Here is a 10,344-nt window from a genome sequence, read left to right on the forward strand (position 1 = left end):
TGTAGCATTTCTCAGCTTTCCAGGCATTTGGCTCTTGATCTGCCCTTTGCCATGGTGAACATTGCATAACTCACATGTTAAGATGTTTCAATTGACTGTAAGATTTATTAATGTGGTCATTTAAGGGGTAAGAAATTAAATAAATAAGCAAGGGTATTTTTCCAATATTCTTTAAAATGTATTTTTGATACATCAGTATAATTCCTGCCCATCAGAAAAGCATTAATGATGGACAGTTTCACAGAATTTTTTTTATCTCATATTTCTTTGTAAGCCATGTACTTCTAATTGCAGCAAGCAACTTGGGCAAGTGTTTTAAAAAGTTGAAGAAATGTGTCATTGCTTGGCTGCTTGTTTTTTATACATATAGTGGCTGATTGTAAAAGTTAAACTTATTTATTATGTAAACTTGGGTTCAACATGACATTTTTAACCAGCTTATGAAGAATAATTGGTAAGATGGATAATATAAAAAACACTTTTTCCACAGGATAGTTAATTTAGGTCAGTCAAGTTGGTGGTGCCTGTCCATTAATATTTATGTATTGTTAATAAAATTACAAGAACAAAATCATAAAAAAGTCAATCTGGTCAGCTATATGCTGAAAAATTTTAAATCATGTATCTATTTAAAGATTTCATCAGAAGCCAAAACTACAAATGGTGCATGAAAGCTATGTAGAGGACTGTTCTTTCTAATAATGTGTATCTTTGTGATGCATACAGATAGACAAGCAGATTTTTGAGAATGGTTTAGTTCAGAAATAGCACTGATAAAACCAGATTTTTTTTATGTGGGCTAACAAAAACAAAATTCAGGCATATGTTAGAAACCCTCAGACTTCCAAAATTCTGAAGGCAAGAATTAAGGATGTTGAGCCATTAAGCTGCAAATATGTATGACCCTTTAAGGAAAAGGCAGAATAAATTTTAAGGCAGATGCTTGTAGAGCAAGGGGAAGAGTGAATAAACTAAATGGAATCTGAGGCCTGTGGCCATCTTTGAGTCTAGTGAGGGGAGCTGCAAGTCAAAAATTACCATCCAGGCCTTAAAACCTAACAAAATTTTTCTTGCTAGATTTGAACTTGATTAGGACTGGTGAATCTCCTTTACATATAATTTCTTTCTTCTGAAATAAAATATATAGGTTATATCAGTCCTACCATAAATTTTGAAGGCAAATAATTTGCTTTCTTGATTCATAGTTCCACAAATGGAGAGTAATTTTATCTGATTTTGGATTATATCCAGAGTCTCACCTATTTAAATGAGTTAAATGATGAGTTGTAAATTTTGAGCTACATAGATGATGATATAAAGATGATGATACAGAGATGAGATTCTGGTTGAGATTTCTGGGGATGGTAGGATTGATTAAATATATTTTGCACATAAGATGCACATGAATTCTGACAGGCCAGAGGATGACTACAGTAGGTTGAATTGTCACTTCCATAAAGATATTTTTTCATCTGAAACTTTGATATTGGTAAATGTTAACTTCTTTGAGAAAAGAATTTTTGCATATGTAATGAAATTGAGGTTTTTCAATTAAGAAACCATTCTGGATTATCTTTGTCTGACTTAAATCCAATAAAAAGTGATATTATATGGGTATGCCAGAAGAATCTTTCATATAACAGAAAATGAGACCATATAAAGAAGGGAAGGATGTGATGTGAACACAGAGGGAGACATAGGTGTAGTGTGACTACAATCCAAGAAAGATGAGGAATTTCAATGATCAAAGAAACTGGAATATTCAAGGGAGGAAATTTCCTCTACAGAATGTGGAGGCAATGTGGCCTTTCCAACATACTGATGCTCACTTCTTTCTTCCATGGTTGTTAAAAAGTAAATTGGAATTTTATTACAGCAAACACAGGAAACTAATATGCCCTAATAATTTTCTTTCATATTTAATTGCATAACAGGACTATTTCTCTGAGGTCCTGGACTAAAACAACTGAGAAAGATTTTATCAGCTGGATCTAAGAATCATAGATATTTCTTTCAGATATGTTAAATATGTCTCTAACATATTTAAATGGGAATATTATGTAAGCACTTCAGTGTATAATTCCAACGACAAGTAAAAATGCCAATGCTGATGATGTAAATGTGGTAACATTGACACTAAGAAGTATGAGACCAAATTTATCCTGTTTTACAGGTTATGACTTAAAAAAAAAGAGATGGGTAAGCCATTTCCTGGAGGATTTCAGCATTTCAAGTGCCATAAGACAACAAGAGGAGTAGAAGAAATAGTAAGTGAGAATGTGTGGCTTGTCTTTCCAAGCGTCCCAGCTGTATCCCATCTTTGACCTCATTCTTGACTTTTGTCTTAGCTTTTCTCATCTCTGTCCTACACTATTTCTAGATTGAACACCATAGAATTTAAATTAGTGATAACAGACCCTCACTTAGTGTTGATGATTGTTTCATATATTTGGTATAAATTCTTTCATCTAATTTTTAAAAATTTTTAAAAGTATTTTAAAACTTTTCTTAATTAAAGGCCTGTGTCATATGAAATTGAAACCAAAAGAACCAAATAAATAATGTCACAATAAATTATTCTTCTGTTCAGTTTTTAACTGCCAAAAGGGAGAAAAAAGCATAAAAATGTACTGGAGAGGTAATAAGTAGAGGACAATCATAGTTGGAGAATAATAATAGGACAATAATAATTGATTATTTAAAGAGACAGAGGATGATAATGGTTGATAAATTTTCTTCAGTTACTTTTCTTGTCTGTCCTACATTTGAAGCTATTTTCTTCACTTCTGTCTTTTTGAATGCCTTAAAAGCCTTTCTCTTTCTTTAATGCCTTAAATTTACTCTGGGTCATCCTAACATTAGGATATTCATTGTTTTTCTCTATTATCCTTATGTTTATAACTTTGGTGTATCTGAGTCCACCTTCCAATAGTCAATATTCACCTCCTCTTCTTCATTGGGAATTTGGAAACCTAGAAGTAAGGGAATCAATGTCTGCTTCCCTTATTGCTATTTGTGGCTCTATTACTAAAATAAGGCAGGTGATAAAAAGAAGAAGTGTATGATGATTCCAAAGTTATCTCTGAAAGAAGATGGCTGAAGTGCAGATATAACTTCAACCTTAGAAATTGGACCTCTGGTGGATAATCAACAATATGAAAAAAACCTGTAGTACTTGGGTCATGTGGAGCCAACCTAGTTTATAAGCCCAGTAACCTCCCTATTTAATAAATTTTAAATGGAAAAAAATGTGTATTTCACATCAAACATTTTTCACTGGACATCATTGCCATTTACATTTAAAACTAATATCAATTGATACAGATTTTACTTTAAAAAAAATCAAATGTGTTGCTACAAGTAACAGAATATGTGTTACCAGCTTAATGGAAATTGTCTACCAGCACATGGCAAGGACTCACAAACTAGAAGATTGTGACCTTAAATACAATCACAAAATATGGCAAAACTTTCTTCTGTTTTCTCTCATAAGGCCGATGAGATATCATTGAAGCTGTAAACTAAGATGTTATAATACATAGCCTTGAATTGAAGTGTTTCTCATTAATCATAAGTGAAATCTTAAACCTCAGTTCTTCAGAGTATGGATGCTTTTAGAGATAATGTGCTTAAAGATGTAATTAAGGGCTTAGGCTGTAGCTTAGTGGCAGAGCACTTGTCTAGCACTTGTCTAGCACATGTGAGGCACTGGGTTCAATCCTTAGCACCACATTAAAAAAATAAAAGTTCTAAAACATTAAAAAAAACCAGATAACCAAGTTAAAATGTGATCATTATGATGAGCCCTAATGCAATATGGCCAGTGTCTTTATAAGAAGAGCAAGTTAGGATATTTACATGCACAGAGGAATGACCATGGGAAGACAGTGGAGATGGCCATCTACAAGCCCAGAAGAAAGACCACAGATAAAATCAAACCTGCTGATGCCATATTTTAAAAAATGAAATTATATTGTACATTAATTACTCTTGCCTCTATTAGTAAAATTTTATAAAGAAAGATAATACCTTATCATAACCATGTGCTGAGAGAGAAGGGATAGATAAGTTATGTTGGGAAGCCCTTCACCAAGGGTAGCATAGGGTAGTTACTCACTAACAGCATTCTAGTTAATTCGTTGAAAAATTCAATTGCTGCTATACCTAACAGAGAAGAAGTTCCAAACACTGGACCTCTAGTAGAGGAGATAAGGTTGTATTTCAGGTCTTTCTCCAGAATCTGCAATTAAGAGTTCTAAGCCAAGCAATGAAAATCACTCTAGGTAAAATATACAATTTGAATTACTTCTTCACACCAATCTCTCCTTTTAGCAGTATTTCTAATGAGATTAGATGAGATGGGGTTGTAAGTAGAAACCAAACTATATGAAACTTAAAGTGGTTATTTACTGATGTGATTGGAGGTGGTGTATGGCAATCTGAAAGGAAAGTGACCACGACACTCAGAGTGGCCAAGAGGTCTTTATTGTGGCAGTGTCTGACTGACAGAAAAGGGAGAGAGAGAGAGAGAGAGAGAGAGAGAGAGAGAGAGAGAGAGAAGATGAAGAAGAAGAAGAAGAAGAAGAAGAAGAAGAAGAAGAAGAAGAAGAAGAAGAAGAAGAAGAAGCAGCAGCAAGAGGGAGAGAGGAAAGCAAAGTGAGAGATAGAGAGAGGGTGAGAGAGGAAAGAGGGAAGAAAGAGAAAGAGAATTAAAGGGAGAGTGTAAGAGCAAAATTAAGAGAAGAAAGAGAGAGCAAGAGAGAGGATCCCAGCAGGAGAGAGTTTTTATAGCCAAAATCTAATGGAGTCTTGGAGCCCTGCAAGCTGCCTTGTTGGCATACATTGATTGAATCATACAGCAGTTGCTAAGGGTGTTTTCTTCTGCTTTTAGGCAGAATGGGCAGGGGATATATGTAGGTTTCCATTGCACCAGACAGGTGAGTGTTCAGCCTCCAATGGGGTTGAGTGTTCAGACTTGAGGCAAACAAGCGATAAGAAACCAGATGAATGAGGGTCGGGTTTTCAGCCCACCCTGCAGCTAACATTTGTTCAGCCTGCTCTGCAACTAACACAATCCTCCATGGACCTCTTACAGTTTTCCCCACCCCTTTCTTTTTTTTAATTTTGACCTCATAAGCAATAGAAATTCAAATTCTATAATGATACAGACTGTTTTACCTACTTTGCTCCCTGTTCTTTGGACTCTAAGTTGGCATAGAGTCATTTGTGTACTTTCACCAAAAATGTCAGTTCCTGCTTAAAAAATAATAAATAATTTATTTTTAATCTTTTCTTTACAATCTTGGTTATAAAAATTTTCTTACCCAAGGTAGTATCTCAGAATAAATTGTAAGTACTTTTTCTTAACTTCAGAGAGGTAGAGGTTCAGCTGGTCATTCAAGCAGGCAGCAGCAGCCAGTCACTTACAGCCCCTGACATTTCCTGTTCCAGTTTATTAAACCTTAGGCTTTTCCACAAGCACATAACTCACATGGAGATCCTTCTGCCAATCAAGAAAGACCAATTTAAAGGGGCTAGATATTGATATGCAACTTGGCTTGCATGAAGGCCATGATAAATTGCTAACTACACATCATTCATTTAGTTCAAATTCTTGTTCTCAGCAGCTTGAATCATTTTTTCCCTTTACTTCAGGAACAAGATAAAACCAAGTGTCAAGAAGCCCAGTCTTTCTTTAACTGTCCCATAATCTCACTGCAGAAGCCCAAGGGAGTTTAGGGAAGGAAGTGCTACAGGGTGCAAAATATTTACTTGGACACAAGAAGTGCTGTGAGGAGACCCTGGAACTGCTGCCCTAGCCTGTCCTGAACCCTGCTTCTCTGTGCTGGCCTGGGCTCTCTCTGGGACCGCAACACACAGCCTATGCACAGCCTGGTGCCTCACCATGGCAGGCAGGCACTACCTCAGAAAGCTCTAGGAGGCTATCCTTTCATACAGGTTGCCCAGGAGGGACACACCTGGGGTGCAAGCTTCTACAGGCACCCTGAACCTGGTGCAGGTCCTTGGTGGCTCATGGCTCCCGAGGCATCAGGAGCTCCTATGCATTTCTCTCAAGCCCTGAAGTGCAGTAGGAGTTGGAGGGTCCCAGAGCCTGTGCTAGAGCCAAGCTCTGAGGTGGTGCTTTATCTGCCACTTGCCCCTGCTTTGCACATTCACAAGGCTGAGTTCCATCTCCACTCCATAAACCAGTGGAAAGAAACTACAGTATTCACGAGAAAGCCTCTCAGGCCCTGGAAGGCCTAGATGATTATTCATGAGGAACAGTTGCCCCACCTGGGAAGGCCTAGATGATTATTCATGAGCCTGAGGCAGTTTGGGCTGGAAAAGGCCTCAGGAGCCCAGGTGAGAGGGAGGCATTTCCAGCTTAGGTGAGCACTATCCAGAGCCCAGGTCTGTGGAGAAAGATCACTTGGGCATTGTTAGTCCAAAGCTCATTATTTTAACAGTTTTTCCACATTTACTTGAGACTTTAAGTTTAATTTTAAAGTTTTTTTTCTGGGGTCCAAACTTATCTAAGGACAAGAGGAAATGCTAGGCAGAGAAAGAGAGAAAGGGGAGGCTATAGGTGGATGTTCCACAAGGAAAAATTCCACACATTACAAGGATATGGAGAAGGAAACAAAAATGCAGTGCAACATCCACATCAAACTGTGTAGCAACTTTAAGATTCATTTTTGAGACGCTGCAGGAAGGGGCCTGGGTGAGGACACAGCAGCATATTTAGTTCTGAGGCAGGTAACCAGGAGCTGTGCACTGGGAGGAAGCACCTGTGGAGCTTGGGGCATTTTCTTGACCTGGCCAGGTTCTCTCCAGCCATTGTCATGATGCAGCTTGGGAGGCTGAGATAACCATTGCCTGTGCAGTCCAAGAAATGAGCCACCAGCCCCCCCTGAAATGGCCTGTGTTCCTCTTTCACCTTATGGAGGATTTGCCTTCTGTAGACTTCAGTCTTCAAACAGGCCAGGTTAGCCAGTGTAGCAGAACTCAAGATTGGCCAATCACCAAAATGTGTCAGGTATGCAGAGCACTCACTGGCTGTGCTCACCTGGTGAAAACTTAGGAAAAGCTTTGTTGTTGTTCCTAAAGGAATTTTAAATCTCACTAGAATAAGAACCCACTCTTTCACCTTTTGAATCTGAGTCCCTCAGCTTCTAATTCTGCAGGATGCCTAGCACATGGCAGTGGTCTAGTGAATGCTGAATGAGTAATTGAAGTAGCATGGAAAAGATCTTTCAAGATCAAAAGAACAGGAACAAATATCCAGCTACTATAGTGGAAACCATTTTCTCTGAATTAGCATGGAGTACCAGAATTATTAGAGCCAAATGGAATTTGTTAAATTAGTGAATAATAATTTATTAAAACAAGCTCTGTGACAAGTCTAAGTCACAGGGTGAACTTTGACAAAGAAAATTCCCCTCACTTTCTTTTTCCTTATGGCTTTATGTTTTACTTTTAAATTCATGATTTTCTTTCTTTGTTTCTTTGTTTATTTCATTTTTTGGTACTGGAGATTGAACTCAGGGGCACTCAACCACTGAGCTACATCTCCAGCCCTATTTTTGTATTTTTTATTTATATACAGGGTCTCACTCACTTGCTTAGCATATCTTTTTTATTGAGTCTGGCTTTGAACTCATGATCCTCCTATCTCAGCCTCCCAAGCTGCAGGGATTACAAGTGTGTGCCACCATGCCAGAACCAAGATCCATTTTGAATTAATATTTGTACATGCTGGAGCTTAAGAGGGAGGTTTGTTTCTTCCCCTCCCCTTTATTTCTTCACCCACACCCTTTCTGCCTGGGATGTCCTCTTGTCTAACACTATTTTATGAAAAGACTTTCCTTTATTCACTAAGTTCACTTTTCCATTTAAAATAAAATGGTCAAATTAATTATTAGAGAAAATCTCTGTTCCTTTGAGCTTTATTAATCTTTCAACCCATTTCCCCTGACATACACTCCCTTAGAGCAAAGTTACCTTTCATATAATATATATGTAAAGAAGGTCATCTAGTTGAAATTCAGAATTCTTGTGTTGGATATAATTCAGTTCATGGGATTTTCCCATGAAAACTATGGGGAAATGTGTAGAAATTCTTAGTATAAAAAATAAATCCTTAGTGTATCAAGCATGACTTTTTTGGACAAATGTAAAAAAACTGAGTTTTGCTTCACTTGGAATGGGGGGAAAAGAGTAGTTTAGGTCTCAATAAACAAAATAACAACTGGTTAATCTTTGTTTTGGATTAACACACAGAAGGGGTAAAATAGTAATTGTGCCACCATTTAAAATAGAGTATTTGAGATGTAGGTCAAGAGGTAAGCCTGGAGTGAATGTTTTTCCCCACACAAAAATCTTGACTCTCAATAAGATCATTAATGCTTGTCAGAGAGACAATATATCAAACAAGAGTAAATGATATGGATGCCCTGTGAAGTTTCAGATGTTTGTGGATCCAGTATGCAAACAAATGCATAAGCAAAATACATTTAAAAGAGTTGTAATCTTCAAGTCCAGAGTTTGAAAATCTTTTCAATTTTAAGATAATGAATCAGAAAAAAAATTATATAGTATACATAAGAAATATTCTCTGAGAATGTGTGAACTCACTTCATTGGGCTATAAGCTTGTGAGATTTGAAAATTAAGCAGGGCTTGTTCTTTAGTAAGAGACCTCCACAAATCACTTGCTCAAAGGGAGGAGAAGCAACAGTAGCAACAGAATATAAGAGATTAAAAGTGGCCTGGTTATTTTGAGAAAATGATTTGGGAATTTTCTTGAAGCATGCTTATTTTAAAATGCCAGAAAAAGACCCAACCATGTTTATACACAAGCAAGTAAACAAGCCCAATACCTGGTGAGGTACTGGTCACTGCATCATAGTAGAGGAGGTGAAAGCAAAAAGAAACTTTACTTTGGAGAGTCGGTTTAGAAAAACTCCTAAATTGTGAATCAAACTTTTTGTATTTTTAAGTCACACTTCTGCCACTAAATAGCTGACTGTCCCTGGGTTAGTCAAGGAATTTTCTAGATCTAGATTTCCTCACCTAGAAAATTAAATATTTGGACTAGATAACACTTAAAGTTTCTCCTACCTTTAAAATTTTGAGATCTCTTCCTAGACTATAAATTCTTTCTTCCTATATTGCTTCTCCATTGAGTCTTCAAAGTTTATTGATGCCCTATTTTGTTCCTGTACTGTGACACAAAGGGTCACGTTATATGATTTAATTTATGTGAACTGTTTAGAGTAAACAAATCCATAGAAATGAAGGTAGATTAGTAGTTACTAGGGGCTGAGAGTAGAAGACATTGAGAGTGATGAATAATGGGTCTGGAGTTTCTTTTAGGAGTGATACAAATATTCTGAAATGATAGTGGTGATGGTTAAATGGTAAAGAATGAAATGGATATATACAGCTTTGCCCTTATTTTACCTCACAGTATATTGCCAGTACATAAATCCAACTGTGATAGACTAAATTTTGGCATATAATCTGAACTTGACTGTGATGATAGTGGGAATCAGGAAATCATTACTTGAGAAAATACAAAGGGAGATAGTAGATTAATGATCTAAATGGTTCAACATTTCAAGTTAGGGAGTAAATTCACATCTCAACACCAGAATTTATGAGGCACCACTGAGGTTTCAGAGAGAGTTGTTATCTGTTCAGGGAAACACAAAATTTGTGAGTTGCCACTAAGATTTTAGTGTGGATTGTTATCTGGTCAGGGAAAGCCAGGCATGGGTGAGTTCAAGTCATGAGCAGGCATTCCAAGCAAGTTTAAAACATGAAAATATGGCTATACTAAATAGAATTCCTAATATTTTACAGAAAAAAATGAATCTTTTATAACTTTTGACAAGATGGTTTCTGATCTTAAGAGGAAATTAGGCTGGTTTTATCATCTGACTATGTTTTTTTTTTTTTTCTAGAAGATGATATTAGGCCTCTCATACCCTACATCACTTCCTTCATTCCTTCATATTCCCCAGGGATCATTCTTGCATCTACCTTTAAGGTTCTCAGCAGGGGTATATATATATATATATATATATATATATATATATATATATATATATATATATATATATATATATAGAGAGAGAGAGAGAGAGAGAGAGAGAGAGAGAGAGAGTCAAAATGAAGGTATATTATCTCCCCATCCAGTAAAGATGGACAAAACCAGGCCTGTCTGGATACCTGATCCTGGGTGTGTTGGTAAAACTTGGTCAACTTGTGAAAATGTCACAGGAAGATGGGTTAAGCCTCTATGTCATGAGGCCCTTGAAAACACCTGGTAGAAGAAAGTGGT

Source organism: Ictidomys tridecemlineatus, chromosome 13, assembly GCF_052094955.1.
Source record: "Ictidomys tridecemlineatus isolate mIctTri1 chromosome 13, mIctTri1.hap1, whole genome shotgun sequence".
Taxonomy (NCBI): domain Eukaryota; kingdom Metazoa; phylum Chordata; class Mammalia; order Rodentia; family Sciuridae; genus Ictidomys; species Ictidomys tridecemlineatus.